We start from the raw sequence: 15,791 nt of genomic DNA, 5'->3' as shown, positions 1-15,791 counted from the left end.
CATTCACCTATTGTACTCTATGCTACTTTCTCCCCACCCCCACCCCCCTCTCATTTATCTCTCCACCCTGCAGGCACTCTGCCTCTATTCCTGATGAAGGGCTTTTGCCCGAAACGTCGATTTTCCTACTCCTCGGATGCTGCCTGAACTGCTGTGCTTTTCCAGCACCACTCTAATCTAGAATCTGGTTTCCAGCATCTGCAGTTCTTGTTTTTACCTTATTGCAATTAATGGTAGAGCCTTGGGTCATGTTTTAGAACAGAGTGACCTAAGGGTTCAGGTACATAATTCTTTGAAACTGCATCACAGGTAGACAGGATGGTTAAAAAGATGTTTAGCACACTTGCCTTCTTTGCACAGACATTTGAGTTTAGGAGTTGGGATGTCATGTTTTGGTGAGGCCATCTGGATTACTATATGCAGTTCTGGTCACCCTGTTATCGGAAGGATATTATTAAACTGAGGAGGGGTTAAATAGGATTTGTGAGGATGTTGCTGGGAATGGAAGGTTTGCAATAGAAAAATAAGCAGGAAAGGCTGGAACTCTTCACTGGACTGTAAAAGGTTGAGAGGCAACCTTATTGAGGTTTATAAAATCACAAGGGGCAGAGTTAAAGTGAATGTTAATGGTCTTTTTCCTGAAGTGTGGGATTCAAAGCTAGAGGGCATATTTTTAAGATGAGAGGAGAAAGATTTAAAAATGACATGAGGGGCAACTTTTCATACAGAGAGTGATTCATGCGTGGAATGAACTGCCAGTCAAAGTAGTAAATGCAAATTTTGTTACAATGTATAAAAGATATTTTGATAAGTTAATGAATAGGAAGAGTTTGGAGGGATATCGGCCAAGCGCAGGCAGGTAGAACAGGTTTAGTTCGAGATTCTGAGGGGCATGGATAGGGTAAATAGGCCAAGTCTTTTCCCTGGGGTGGGGGAGTCCAGAACTAGGACTGAGAGGGGAAAGATATAGAAGAGGCCTAAGGGGCAACTTTTTCACACAGTGGTACGTGTATGGAATGAGCTGCCAGAGGAAGTGGTGGAGGCTGGTACAATTGCAACATTTAAGAGGCATTTGGATGGGTATATGAATAGGAAGGGTTTGGAGGGATATGGACCGGGTGCTGGCAGGTGGGACTAGATTGGGTTGGGATATCTGGTTGGCATGGACGGGTTGGACCGGAGGGCCTGTTTCCATGCTGTACATCTCTATGAGAACATAGTTGGCGTGGATTGTTTGGACTGAAGACTCTGTTTCTGTGCTGTATGAGTCTATGACTCTAAAGTAAGAGTAGGCCATTCAGCCCCTCAAGCCTGCTCTGCCATTCACGATTACCACAGCTGATCAGTTTGTGTTTTGAATTCTACATTTCTGTTTATTCCCTTGATTTCCAATGGCCTGACAAGAATCTATCCACCTCAGTTTTAAAAATATTCTCTGGCCCTGCCTACCTCATCTTCTGAGGCAGGGAGATCCAAAGCTGCAGAACCCTCAGAGAGAGAGAGATTGAAGTCTCTGGGCACTCCCTGTTACCAACTAAACAGATCTGAAGAGAAGTCTGAGATCTAACGGAACAAAGAAATAAGTGACAGAGCTAGATATTTTGAATCCAACCTGTTTAGGCACACCCCTGGAGCAGGTGGGACTTGAATCCAGGCATCCTGGCTCAGAAGGAGGGACACTACCTCTGCAAGTGCCCCTCAGCTAATAGGTATATTAGTTAATGGTTAGATCATAGAACAATACACCGCAGAACAGGCCCTTCGACCCTCAATGTTGCGCCGACCTGTGAACTATTCTCAGCTCGTCCTCCTACACTAACCCATCATCATCCATGTGCTTATTCAAAGATTATTTAAACTTCCCTAATGTGGCTGAGTTAACTACATTGGCAGGTAGGGCATTCCACGCCCTTACCACTCTCTGAGTAAAGAACCTGCCTCTGACATCTGTCTTAAATCTATCATACAAGCTGACGTCATCATCCTAGGAAAAACACTTTCACTGTGTACCCCATTTAATCCTCTGATCATCTTGTATGTCTCTATCAAATCCTCTCTTAGCCTTCTTCTCTTCAATGTGAACAGACCCAAGTCTCTCAGTCTTTCCTCATAAGACCTTCCCTCTTGACCAGGAAGCATCCTGGTAAATCTCCTCTGCACCTTTTCCAATGCTTCCACATCTTTCCTGTAATGGGGTGACCGGAACTGTATACAATATTCCAAGTGAAGCCACACTCGCGTTTTGTACAGTTGCAGCATGACATTGCGGCTCCAGAACTCAGTCCCCCTCCCAATAAAACCTAACACACCGTACGCCTTCTTAACAGCACTATCAACCTGGGTGGCAACTTTCAGGGATCTATGTACATGGACTCCAAGATCCCTCTGTACATCCACACGACCAAGAAGCTTTCCATTGACCCAGTACTCTGCCTTCCTGTTATTCTTCCCAAAGTGCATCACCTCCATTTGCCACCTTTCAGCCCAATTCTGCAGTTTATTCAAGTCCCCCTGCAAGCTGTAACATTCTTCCAAACTGTCCACTACTCCACCGACTTTAGTGTCATCTGCAAATTTACTAACCCATCCACCTATGCCTGAGTCTAAGTCATTTATAAAAATGACAAACAGCAGTGGTCCCAAAACAGATCCTTGTGGCACACCACTAGCAACTGGACTCCAGGCTGAATATTTTCCATCAACCACTACTCGCTGCTTCCTTTCAGAAAGCCAGTTTCTAAAACAAACTGCTGAATCACCCTCAATTCCATGCCTCTGCATTTTCTCCAACAGCCTACCATGTGGAACCTTATCAAAGGCTTTACTGAAGTCCATGTACACCACATCAACTGCTCTACCCTGATCTATGTGCTTGGTCACCTTCTCAAAAATCTCAACGAGGTTTCTGCGATATGACCTGCTGTTGATGAAACCATGTTGACTATCTGAAATCAAATTGTTGCTTGCTAGATGATTATAAATCCTATCTTTTATAATCCTTTCCAAAACCTTTCCTACAACAGAAGTAAGGCTCACTGGTCTATAATGACCTGGGTCATCTCTACTATCCTTCTTGAACAAGGGCACAACATTTGTATTCCTTCAGTCCTCTGGTACTAAACTTGTAGACAATGACAACTCAAAGATCAAAGATCAAAGCTCCGCTATCTCCTCCCTAGCTTCCCAGAGAATCCTTGGATAAATCCCATCTGGCCCAGGGGACTTGTCTACTTTCACTCCTTCTATAATTGATAACACCTCTTCACAACTAACTGATCCTTTCTAGTCTAATATGTTGTAACTCATTCTTCTCCTCTACAATATTCTCCTTTGTCTGAGTGAAAACTGATGAGAAATGTTCATTTAGCACCTCTCCGATCTCCACAGAGTCCACACTCAACTTCCCACTTCTGTCTTTGACTGGCCCTATTCCTACCCTAGTCAATCCTTTTATTCCTCACATACCTATAGAAAGCTTTCAGGTTCTCCTTTATTCTATCTGCTAAAGACTGCTCATGTGTTCTCTTTGGTCTTCTTCAATCTCTCTGTAAATCCTTCCTAGCTGATCTGGAACTCTCCATCACCTCATCTGAACCATCTTGTCTCATCAACATATAAGCCTCCTTCTGCTTAACAAGATATGCAATTTCTGTAATAAACCATGGTTCCCTTACCTTATCACTTCTTCCCTGCCTGATAGGGATATACCTATCAATGACATGCAATATCTGTTCCTTAAACAAGCTCCACATTTCGATTGTCTGCATCCCCTGCATTTTGCTACCCCATTCTATACATCCTAATTCTTGCCTAATCACATTATAATTGCCCTTGCCCCATCAATAACTCTTGACCTGTGGCATGTACCTATTCCTTTCCATCGCTAAACTAAATATAACTGAATTATGGTCACTCTCTCCACAGTGCTCACCTACAACTAAATCAAACACCTGGCTTGGTTCATTACCAAGCACCAGATCCAGTGTGGCCTCCCCCTTGTTGGCCCTTCGACACACTGTGTCAGGAAACCCTCTTGTACACATTGGACAAAAACTGATCCACCTGTTCCTTTCACTCCTACCCAGAATCATTTTGCCAATCCTCTCCTCCACCTCCCTGGAACTCTGTAGAGGCTTATAAAATACTACAAGCAGTGTGACCTCTCCTCTCCTGTTTCTAACCTTAGACCATAATACCTCAGTAGACGAGTCCTCATCAAAAGTTCTCTCAGCCACCGTTGTACTATCCTTGACTAACAAGGCCACACCTCCCCCTCTTTTACCGCCTTGCCTGTTCTTAATGATGCCTTGGAACCTGCGACATCCATTCCTCACCCTGTTCCATCTATATCTCCAAAATGGCCACAACATTGAAGTCCCAGGTACCTATCCATGCTGCAAGCTCACTTACCTTATTCTGGATACTCCTGGTGTTGAAGTAGACACACTTCAAACCAGCTTATTGTCTGCCAGCACATTCCTGTGACCCTGAAATCCTGTCCCTGCCCTCCCTATTCTCATCCTCCTATGCACTGCAACTACACATCAGGTTCCCATCCCCCTGCTGAGCTAGTTTAAACCCACCCAAATAGCACCAGCAAATTTCCCACCAAGGATATTAGTAACCCTGTGGTTCAAATGAAGACCGTTCCTGTTTGTAGAGGTCCCACCTTACCCAGAATGAGCCCCAATTATCCAAGAACCTGAAGCCCTCCCTCCTCCACCATCCTTGTAGCCACGCGTTCAGCTGATATCTCTCCCTATTCCTTGCCTCACTATCACGTGGCACGGGTAACAAACCAGAGATAACAATTCTGTTTGTTCTAGCTCTCAGCTTCCACCCTAGCTCCCTGGAATCCTGCCTTACATCCCTCTCCCTCTTTCTACCTATGTCGTTGGTACCTACGTGGATCACAACTTGGGGCTGGTCACCCTCTCCCTTCAGGACCCCAAAGATACGATCCGCGACATCACGGACCCTGGCACCAGGGAGCCAACACACCAATCGCAAGTCTCGTTCGTTCGTTCTGACCCTCTAACTATTGAGTCCCCAATGACTAACACTCTCCTTTCCCTCCTTCCCTTCTGTGGAACAGGGACAGGCTCTGTGCCAAAGACCTGGGCCCCACTGCATACCCCTGGTAAGTCAGCCCCCCCCAACAGTATCCAAACTGATATACATGTTTTTCAGGGCAATAACCACAGGGAATCCCTCTACTGACTGTTTTTTCCCCCTTTGAACAGTCACCCAGCTTTCTTTGTGCCTAGGAGGAACTGCTTCCCTGTAACTCTTCCCTATCACAGCCTCTGCCTCCCGAATGATCTGAAGTTCATCCAGCTCCTGCTCCAGTTCCCTAACATGGTCTCGGAGGAGCGAGAGTTGGGTGCACTTCCTGCAGACGTACTTGGATGGGACACTAATGGTGTCCCTCACATCAAACATCATGCAGGAGGAACATTGCTCTCCCTGTACTGCCATCTCTGCTAGTCCCCTTATCACAAAGTAAAAAAGACGAGAAGCTTACCTGATGTGTCCCTGGTGTTTAAGGTGAGAGGAGGTGGTTGGGTGGGAGGCCCTACAAAGGTAGGGTCTTGGGTTTAGAAAACACTCACTTACATAGCTGGACAGAAAAAAAAGTCCCTCCTTTCCCAGAAACCTCTGCTCTCTGATGTCAAATATAAAATCTCAAATTGGTGACTCACTGCTCCCGGCAGGCCCCTGGTCCAAGGTCCCACACTTCAAGCTGCTGCTGGAAAACAGAAATGGAGGACTCTCGTGCTCGAGGTAAGTTTTTAAAGGCTCAAATCAGTGACTCACTGCTCCCGACAGGCCCCTGGTCCAAGTTAACTGGGTGTGAATTGGTTGTATAACTATGAGAATTTGTAATCAGAGGGGTGTGAGGTTTATGGAGTGTAGCGAACCAGAATAAAACTCTCACTAAAAATGGGATCTCAAACTCTACTTTTAAATACAGTTATCTTCATGTATACAGTATATGAGCAGTTGCCATCATGGTTGCAGGATACCAGTGCTCAAAGGCAAGTGCAGGTACTCTTGGCCAGAATCTTGCAATGAAAGCCACCAACAGAAAATAGACATGCCACAACAACTATAACACATTCAGTAAAGCAAAGCTGAACTACACACCCTGGTATATCTCCTCACTGCCTGTCTTGCTGATGGTTTTGCCTGGCTTGAGGCTCCTCTGCACTGTTACCACAATGGTTGCTGTCTTTCTCATAGATGTCTTTCTGAGTAGCTCTGGGCTGCCAGGTCTTGGTTTTGGACTGTACCACCTCAATGTTGGCAACAACAGTCTGGCTTGGCTGACTGAGAGGCCACAGCAGGTGCATTGTTGGAGTTGCTGGGGATGGGAGCAGACACACAGTCAATCTTGCAAACACTAAAAGGTTAGTGTACCACAGAGCGACTGGCACTTTCACAGGGTGACACCTCAGTGATTGTGTTGTCTGAATGAGGACAGACTGGTGTTAGAAGCTGAACTCCTCTTTGAGCACTGGGTATCTGCAGTCATGTGTGCAGCAAATATCCAGACACAACAATTTGATAATAGCCAAACATGCTGAATTTGGTGATACTGAGGTGTAAATATTAGCCAGAAAACTAAAGGAAACTCTTTTTTTTTTGTAAAATGACAGGGAGTCTAACTATTGTTTCACTTATTCTTACAATGTGGGCATCACTGACCTGGCCAGTATTTATTATCCACCTGTAGTTGCCCTTGAGAAGATGGTGATAAGCTGCCTTCTTGAACTGCTGCAGACCATATGCTGTTAGAGAGGGAGTTCCAGAATTTTGAAAGTGAAGAAATGGTCAAGCACTTCAAAAAAGGGAAGGGTGAATGGCTTGGAGGAGGTGTTTCAGATGGTGATGTTTTTATGTATCTGCTGATGTTGTTCTTCTAGATGGTAGTACTTGTGGGTATGGAAGGTGCTGTCAAAGGATCTTTGGTGATTTTGTGCAGTGCATTTTAAAGACGGTATCTGTTTACTTTTACTGTGTTTTTCATTATGTACTAAAATGGGAAAAGAACTGTGCTGAAGGATTATTGTACATTTTTGAAACAAGTAACTTAACACTCATTGTAAGCAGTAGTTGCACACCTTGTTTCAAGTAGCAGTAGGAGAAGGCGCAGACCAGTTAGCGTTATGGGATATGTAGAGATTAAGATGGACATTGAGTTAATAACAAGTAACTCATTGTTCCGTGGACTAGTGTCTGGTTATTGATAGTAAAGACCTTCTTTCTGCCAACAACAATGTGATTGGTTTTTAGATAGTTGAACAGTGTGGGACTCTGAACATAATACAGAGAAGTCACCAGATCGCCACCTAACCAAAATCTCTCTCTGTTCTCTGCAGCAAAACCCGATTACTTTAAACCTGAAGAAAACCAATTGATTTTAACTTCAGCAGTTGCTATCCACTGTGACTTTAAATTAATGTGGAGGTGCTGGTGTTGGACTGGGGTGGACAAGTTAAAAATCACACCACACCAGGTTATAGTCCAAGGGTTTATTTGGAAGTTTTCAGAGCACTGCTCCTTCATCAGGTAGCGAGTGGAGGAGAGTCATAGGACACAGAATTTGTAGTAAAAGATCATACAACTGATGTAATGTACTGAATAAACCTAGATTGCTGTTAAGCCTTTAGTCATTTAGAATGGATTGGAGGTTTCATTAATATGTAAATCCAGAACTTCTTTCAAGTCACATCCCCAAGATGACATAAGGTTTTAAAAAAGGTGACATCTCAGCTCTGACAATGCATTAAAGGTGTGATGTTAGAATCTGTATGTATTCCAACCTTGAGGCAGACTGGTGGTATTTCCAAAGTAGGAATTTATAAAATGTCACCTGGACTAGCTGCCTACAGATTGTGTGCTTTTTAAACAAAATAAAATCTATCTACAAATACAAGTCTGCAAGTGCAAATTCACCCCATGTGTGCATATGTGTGCATGTAAGGTAGAGAGAGAGTGAGAAGTATGTGTCTGTATATGTGTGTATATGTGTCTGCATGTGTGCACGTGTGCACGAGTGTGACTGTGAAAGAGTGTGTCCGTGAGTGTGAATGTGAAGGAGCAGCACTCCGAAAGCTAATACTTCCAAATGAACCTGTTGGACTATAACCTGGTGTTGTGTGATTTTTCAAGTTAATTAGAAAGTTTCTATAAGTATGAGCAATCCACCCTGTGCCTTCTGTAAAGGAGTGGAGGTATCCGGAAAAGGAAACTGAGAAGCAGTATTCTGTTCAGCGCAAGAATCATCTCAGCCATCTTGAGAACAGAAAACACTGTACTATCTTCCTTGTCTTTCCCTCTGCCTATAACACCCAGGTTTTTTCTGAGCTTGTCTGTGTCAGTGTGTGTATGTGTATATGGGAGAGTTTATAAAGGGATTAGGGTTTTAACCCATGGAGCTATATGCTGCTGGCTCATAATTGTTTCCCTGTAGCTAGAGTCTGTTCATTTGTAATAAATAATATTCCCCTTGTTAACTACAGAAACCTAGACCATGATTTAAGCCAACCTGGGTCTAAACAACAGATACATTGGGGAATTCTGTGTACTTTAAAAAAATCTTTTAACTTTATGATAACACCTGGAATGGTGGGGCTCAATTTGCAGTGAACTACCTCAGTGAGGTATAACAGCATCTTGTTGATGATACACACTGTTGCTACTGGGCGTTGGTGGTGGAGGGAGTGGATGTTTGTGGATGTAGAGCCCATCAAACATGTTTTGTCTTGGATGGTGTCAAGCTTCTTCAGTATTGTTAGAGCTGCACTGATCCAGGTGAATAGGGAGTATTCCATCACACTCCTTACTTGTTCCCCAGAGAAGACCGTGCAGCACTCTGTCAGTAAGATACTGGAGTATTAGTCAGCATTATATGCTGACATCTTTGTTTAATTTCAGCATCTGCCGATTTGTCTTGAGTTGTGTTTCTGACTTTACGTCCTGGAGTTTTCTTCCAAGGTGAAAAAGGGCAGAAACTGACCTTTACACATATCTTCCTGCTGCAAGCGTTTTGCTCCCTCCTAATGCTGTCATTATGTTGCCATTGAGGTAGGCAGCAAGTCCACAAAATTAAGGTAAGTCAGTATGAACTGAGCAGCTTCATATTGCTTTTTTCAGGCCAGTTCTGATTTTTATGTCCTTGGACAGATTGGAGTTTGTCTGATAAAGGGTGGGGGCATAATTTAAATTAATATTCAGCGGAGAACCTTTCACTAACAGTCTGTCAGTCATTAATTTTTAAGCATTTAACGTCTCATGCAAAGGACACAGCTCCAATACTGCACCAAAACACTAGGCATGGCATTATGTACTCAATACCAAGAGTGACACTTGAACTCACAACCTTTTTGGACCCAGGAGTGAAAGAATTACTCACTGAGCTATGGCTGGTGCCAGTCAGCTATCCAATCCATTTTCCAATCTGTCGCATGTTGCCTGTTGGATTGGCTCCACATTTCAATCATCAAACATGGCCTGAGATCAGGAGCTGGGAGGATAAGTTATCTCTTCATAACCATAACAGCATAAAGTTAAAAATCACACAAATAAAATAACACCAGGTTATAGTCCAACAGGTTTAATTGGAAGCACTAGCTTTCGGAGCTCTGCTCCTTCATCAGGTAATAGTGGAGGATACAGTCCTAAGGCACAGAATTTATAGCAAAGATTTATAGTGTGATGTAACTGAAATTATACATGCGTGAATTCATGTAAAACTCCATTATCTCGTGTTTTAGGCTCCACATTTCAATCATCAAACATGGCCTGAGATCAGGAGCTGGGAGGATAAGTTATCTCTTCATAACCATAACAGCATAAAGTTAAAAATCACACAAATAAAATAACACCAGGTTATAGTCCAACAGGTTTAATTGGAAGCACTAGCTTTCGGAGCTCTGCTCCTTCATCAGGTAATAGTGGAGGATACAGTCCTAAGGCACAGAATTTATAGCAAAGATTTATAGTGTGATGTAACTGAAATTATACATGCGTGAATTCATGTAAAACTCCATTATCTCGTGTTTTAGATTAGAATCAATCTAAACATCATGGCATAGACAGAGAACACAGGGGCTAACACCTTCAACATATTGTCTAGCTATCATCCATTGTTACAGCTAACCTGAGAATGCAATGTTTAAAAAAAAGGTTTTGTGATTTACACATGAAGGAAGTGAAACTATCATGGTATTCGAACAGATGAAAGACTCAACAGACAATCAAGGTATTTTTCAATGTATAATTTCAGTTACATCACACTGTAAATTTTTGCTATAAATTCTGTGCCTTAGGATTGTGTCCTCCACTATTACCTGATGAAGGAGCGAAGCTCCAAAAGCTAGTGGGTTACAATTAAACCTGTTGGACTATAACTTGGTGTTGTGCGATTTTTAACTCTGAACACCCCAGTCCAACCCCGGCATCTCCAAATCATAACAGCATAAGGTATCGGAGTAGAAGTAAGCTATTCAGCCCATCAGGTCTGCTCAACTGTCCATGGCTGATCTAATTATCCTCAACTCCATTTTCTTGTCTTTTCCCCATAATGCTTGATTCCCTTACTGACTAAAAATCTGTCCATCTCAGCCTTAAATGTAAGAACTTAAGAACTAGGAGCAGGAGTAGGCCACCTGGCCCTTCAAACCTGCTCCATCATTCAATAAGATTATGGCTGATCTTTTCATAGACTCAGATCCCCTTAATTCCTTATTGTTCAAATAAAATCTACCTTAGCTTTAAAAATGTTTACTGAAGTAATGTCAACTACTTCCCTGGGAAAGGAATTTCAGAGATTGACAACCCTCTGGGTGAAGAACGTCCTTCTCAATTCAGCACTAAATCTGCTCCCTCTAATCTGGAGGTTATGCCCTCTTGTCCTAGTACGACCTGCCAATGGAATCATCCTCTCTACGTCGATCCCCTTCATAGTTTTATATGTTTATATAAGCTCCCCCCTCATACTTCTGAATTCCAATGAATATTATCCCAATCTACTCAGTCTCTCCTCATAAACCAACCTCCTATGTATATACCAACACAGCCTCAATAGCCCTCTGCAGTGAAGAAATCCCACCTCATCTCTGGATTAAATGAGTGACCCTTACTTGGAAATTATGCCCTCTGCTCCTTGACTTTCTGACAGGAGGAGACAACCTCTCCACATGTAACCTGTCAAGTTCCATAAGAATCTTGTTTATTTCAGTAATGCTGCCTCTCATTCTAACCTACAATGAGCACAGTCCAAACCTACTCAAGCTCTCCTCACAAGACAATCACTTAATACCCAAGATAAATTAGTGAGCCTTTTTCAGACTGCCTCCAATTCCAGTGTATCTTTCCCTGGATAAAGTGTCCAATATTGCAGCATTAGAGAGGCACGGGGAATGATGCAGTCAGATAAGAGTCAATGCTTGAGTGTTACTCATTTTCTCAAAGACATTTAACCAGTTGAACCATTGAGTGAGCGAGTATGACCATTGACACAAACCACCTCCTCTGAATACAAGAGAGTGCCTTGTTTCATGTACAATTATTTAATAATAGAGCAAAGTTAATGAATCTGAGACAAACTGGACTGAATATTAATTGAGTTGGTTTCTTGATGGAGCAATAAGGTCAGAGTTGAAGAATTTAAATCACTCAGCTGTCTTTATCCTGAACTAAAACTCACTCTCAACTACATTCCCATTATTGTGATTTCATTGCATTTCAAATATTGTTTTGCAAAATGAAGATCTTCTGCATCTGTTGGTATCTGGGACAGCACAACAGGCAGAAAAAAGAATTGAATGTCAACTGAACCATGCTTCTCATTATTCAGTTATTTAATTCCAGCATTGGAGCTCTCCTGAATTCATAAACATTGTTCACTCTGTATACCCCTCTATTATAGGTTTAACTGAGGAGAATGAACCATTGGAAGTGTGCAAATAGGAATGGAATGCAAAACAGGGTTGATTTGCATAAAATAAATACACTAAACGTAAAGAGGACGAGTTCATAAAATGCACAGACCTGGCAGGTATTCACAAAACAATAGAAGAGTGTTCTCTACATACCCAAATTAAGTTGTTTGTTTTGGCATTCCAAAACCAATCACATCGTCCCATTGTGCCAAAAAGATGGAAACTAACTTTTGCGTTGAACTGAGAAATCTTTGAGGAACCAGAGTATATGAGACCACTCAAGGAACACTGGTGGAGTACAGGAGCTGTTCATTTTTCTGGACTAGACATTCACAGATCTGGGTTAATAATCTAGACATGATTTCAAATTCCGACATGGCATCTGGGGAATATGAATGTAATTGAGAAAGTAAATTTGAAATAAATAGCTCGTAACAGTCATCATGAAGTCATTGGGTTGACATAAAAACCCATCTTGCTCAACCCATCATGATCTTTAAGGAAGGAGATCTCTGCACTTCTCCTTACCACAGCAATGCAGGTAGTTCCTCTCTGCCCTAGGAAGTGGTCAACCAAACAGCTCAGTTATATTCAAGAATGTAGTTCAACCTCCCCAGGACAATAAATGCTAGTCTTACTGGTGATTACAATGGTCCTGAGTCTATGAGTGAAGAACTTAGTTACTTCATAAAAGGATTGGAAAATTCAACATCACACATCATCTCTATACTAGTCAGATTGAACAAGCTGCAACACCAATGGAAAAGTCAAATAAATCATGCAAATTCAGCACAGGTGTACACAAGGCAATCCCAGTGTTAAACAGACACAGCTCCTAAAGTCATTGAAAATAGTCCAGTACAAAGACTAATATCACGCTCCACATAAAATGCACTTTCAATAGTGAATCAAGAGATATTAATGGTTGTGAGTGACAAAGTCAAAGTGAAATGTAGACAGTTAAACAGCCTTTGTCAAGACTACCAGACCATTGTCAGAGTTGAGCACTGACAAATCTGGGTACAAATCTACAACACTCTTAACAGGAGTCAGCTCACGAGACCGGCATAGAGCATTTGCCACCTCAATCGCATGCGATGGACATAGGCAGCCAGATGTACCGTTGTAACAACAAGAGCATTTGCACAAAAGCTGTTCCTTCACTGCAGGTGGCGAATCAAAAAGGAGTGAGCTCACGATCTGCACAGGCACCAATTTGGCCATCAATCTGTGAGGGCCCCAACTCCTCAGCAACACAGTTCACTCAACAGCAGATACCATGAGGATGCCATTCCTGGGTGGAAGGACATCACCCAGATGAACCGTCAGAGGAACAGACAATGCCAACAGGCATACATACTATTAGCAGACCAACACAATTTAAAACTTATGTGTACAATGTGGGTGCAGAGAGTAACAAGAAATAGCTAAAATATGAGAACTGTTGTACAAATATTAAGTAATTTGGGTAACTCAGTGAAAACTAGAGCACTTGGAAGTTTATTTTGTGTCAAAAAGGTGATGTTAGAATGGGAATGCAATAATGTATGAATGTGCTTTCGGGCTTACCACAGACATGTGCTCTCTGCCCAGGAGGGACTCACAGCAGACAGTCAACTCACAAACAATTTGATTAAACAGAAAACACAAACAGCACTACACCCTTCAACATAATATATGATCTACTCAGACCCTTGTCATTTTGGAGACTCAGACCCCTGTATATCAAACTAGTCAGATCGATAGGAGAGATTAGGAACATAGTGAGTGATCGTGGAATTCTAATTCCAATTAGCCTGGCTGCCCAGTGTTTGCAGAGATTTCTACAGAATTTCAACCAACAATTCTCAGGACAGTCTGTACAAACTATAAGCCTCTGATGGAAATTTGCTTAATTGGGAAATTCACTACTGATCTGGAACCAAGACCCAGCCTTTGTACAGACTGGATGGCTGTGTGAGTGAGTCATATCGACACCCACAGAGAGTAGAAGGAGTATTACTGTGTTCATACAGTCCTCATTCCAAATCTTACACAGGGCAGTGTAGGAGCTTCTGAAAACACAGGGACGGCAGGTTCCAGAGTTACACCCAAAGTTGTGCACCAATCCCACCCTCACCAATGTGATACCCTCCTGTAGGTCCCACTAACCCTGGCAGGGTCGGTGTTGGAAGGAACCGTGAGGTACAATAACAGACCAAGAAATTCAGGAACAGTTTGTGCAACTATCCATGAAACAGTGCACAGACAGAGGGTCACAAAATACTTCACACAGAATGTTCTCCGCCTTCCATTATAAAACCTTGATTGTTTCAATACATTTATGTTCAGAAATTTGCAAAAAACAGAAAAATATACAATTGCCCTGAGAATTCCTCACACAACATGTATTATCATTCAGGAAGACTCGGTTAATGACAATATATTAAAACAAGCAGGTTTACATTTCACATTCGACTTTGTCAACCTGGACTTAAATAGTAAAAATATTCTGATATAAAGCATAAATAAAGTAATACCATCTCCTTACCTGTGGCCTGCGGGTCCAGGACATTGAGAAACTGACACACAATGTGGGAATTCTATATGTGCTAGAAATTTGCCTGTGCAGGTACTTTTGCATTGATAACCAGCATTATTGATTTCCTGGAACAATCGGAGCTGTGCTCTGTATAAACCAGTCTCAGTTAAATGGAAATATGAAAAAGGTGGCATTAACAATCAACTTCTGATCTGGGTGTAGACCTGTAGGAAAGGCTTCCTGTTGATGGATGAGGTAGTGACTCAGTGGTTAGCACTGCTGCCTCACAGCGACAGGAACGCAGACTCAATTCCAACCTCGGATGACTGTCTGTGTGGAGTTTGCACATTCTCCCCATGTCTGTGTGGGTTTTCTTCTACAGTCCAAGGATGTGCAGGCTAGATGGATTGGCCATTGCTGAAAATTGCCCCGTGGTGTCCATGGATGTACAGGTTAGCCATGGTAAAAACCCATACAGGGGTGGGGGGATGGTGGGGAATAGTCTTCAGAGGGTCAGAGCAGACAAATGGCCCTTTTCTGCACTGTAGGGACTCTATAATATGGGGAAATATTGAGCCAAGTAAAAGATGAATCCAAATATGTCAAAGGCAGGACCATCTTCTGATGTTATCGATCACTGAGGGAACTCGTGCAGTCAGTTACACTTGGGCCAAGCTTCAATGTTGTGGCAGTCTCAGAGAAGATTCCAGTCTAGCCTGTGTGGAGGAGGAAAGCATTAGACACAGAAATAATGAACAAGCACCTGTACATAAAGCAAGGCTCATGAACTCGTCGAATTCAAAGCAGCTGGTGTCCATAAATGATCATAGTCGCCCTCTTAACGAATTAGGAGATAAATCTTCAGTAAAAGTATATTTGCAAACACGGCCTTCTGAGTGTTCCATATGCCAGCAAACCCCAGTTAACAAATGCCCTTTTCTCCTCCACACCACTGAAAAACCATAAGTTCAACCCTAATGCTTCCAAAGATAAGTCTCCACTTTTGACTACCCTCAAACTGTAAGTCCACGTCTCCATTGTTATCCCATATACGTGTTGTGTGTTTTAACTATTATTTTCCTGGTATCATAGGTTTTTAAAATCCATAAATTAGTTGGATATATGAAGGAGCACAAACCAATAGTCAAAATATTCAGAATGCTTTACAGATAAGAAGGTGCTGCTGCTTGTAGCTACTCATGCTGAGTGATCTGTTGTTGTGCTATGCTACACTTGTCAGCCTTGTACCATTAGTACACACCCACTGTAGCTTATCTGCAACTCCTCTATAACATTTATCATCCAAGTACGCTGAGGTTGAT

The 15,791-nt window shown here is 42.5% G+C and overlaps 1 protein-coding gene across 1 annotated transcript in view; it reads right to left on the bottom strand.

Moving 5' to 3' along the window:
- Window positions 1-14,620, bottom strand: part of LOC122558521 (adhesion G-protein coupled receptor G2-like) — a 139,002-nt gene extending 124,382 nt beyond the window's left edge. Inside the window, exon 1 of the mRNA XM_043707200.1 lies at window positions 14,479-14,620. The gene's annotated coding sequence lies outside the window, so the exon portion shown is untranslated. The remainder of the gene's footprint in view (window positions 1-14,478) is intronic.
- Window positions 14,621-15,791: the final 1,171 nt, after the last annotated feature.

The sequence above is a fragment of the Chiloscyllium plagiosum genome, chromosome 17 (genome assembly GCF_004010195.1).
Source record: "Chiloscyllium plagiosum isolate BGI_BamShark_2017 chromosome 17, ASM401019v2, whole genome shotgun sequence".
Classification (NCBI taxonomy): domain Eukaryota; kingdom Metazoa; phylum Chordata; class Chondrichthyes; order Orectolobiformes; family Hemiscylliidae; genus Chiloscyllium; species Chiloscyllium plagiosum.
Note: the sequence above shows the minus strand (reverse complement) of the source record. Positions and strands in the feature narration are given on the sequence as shown.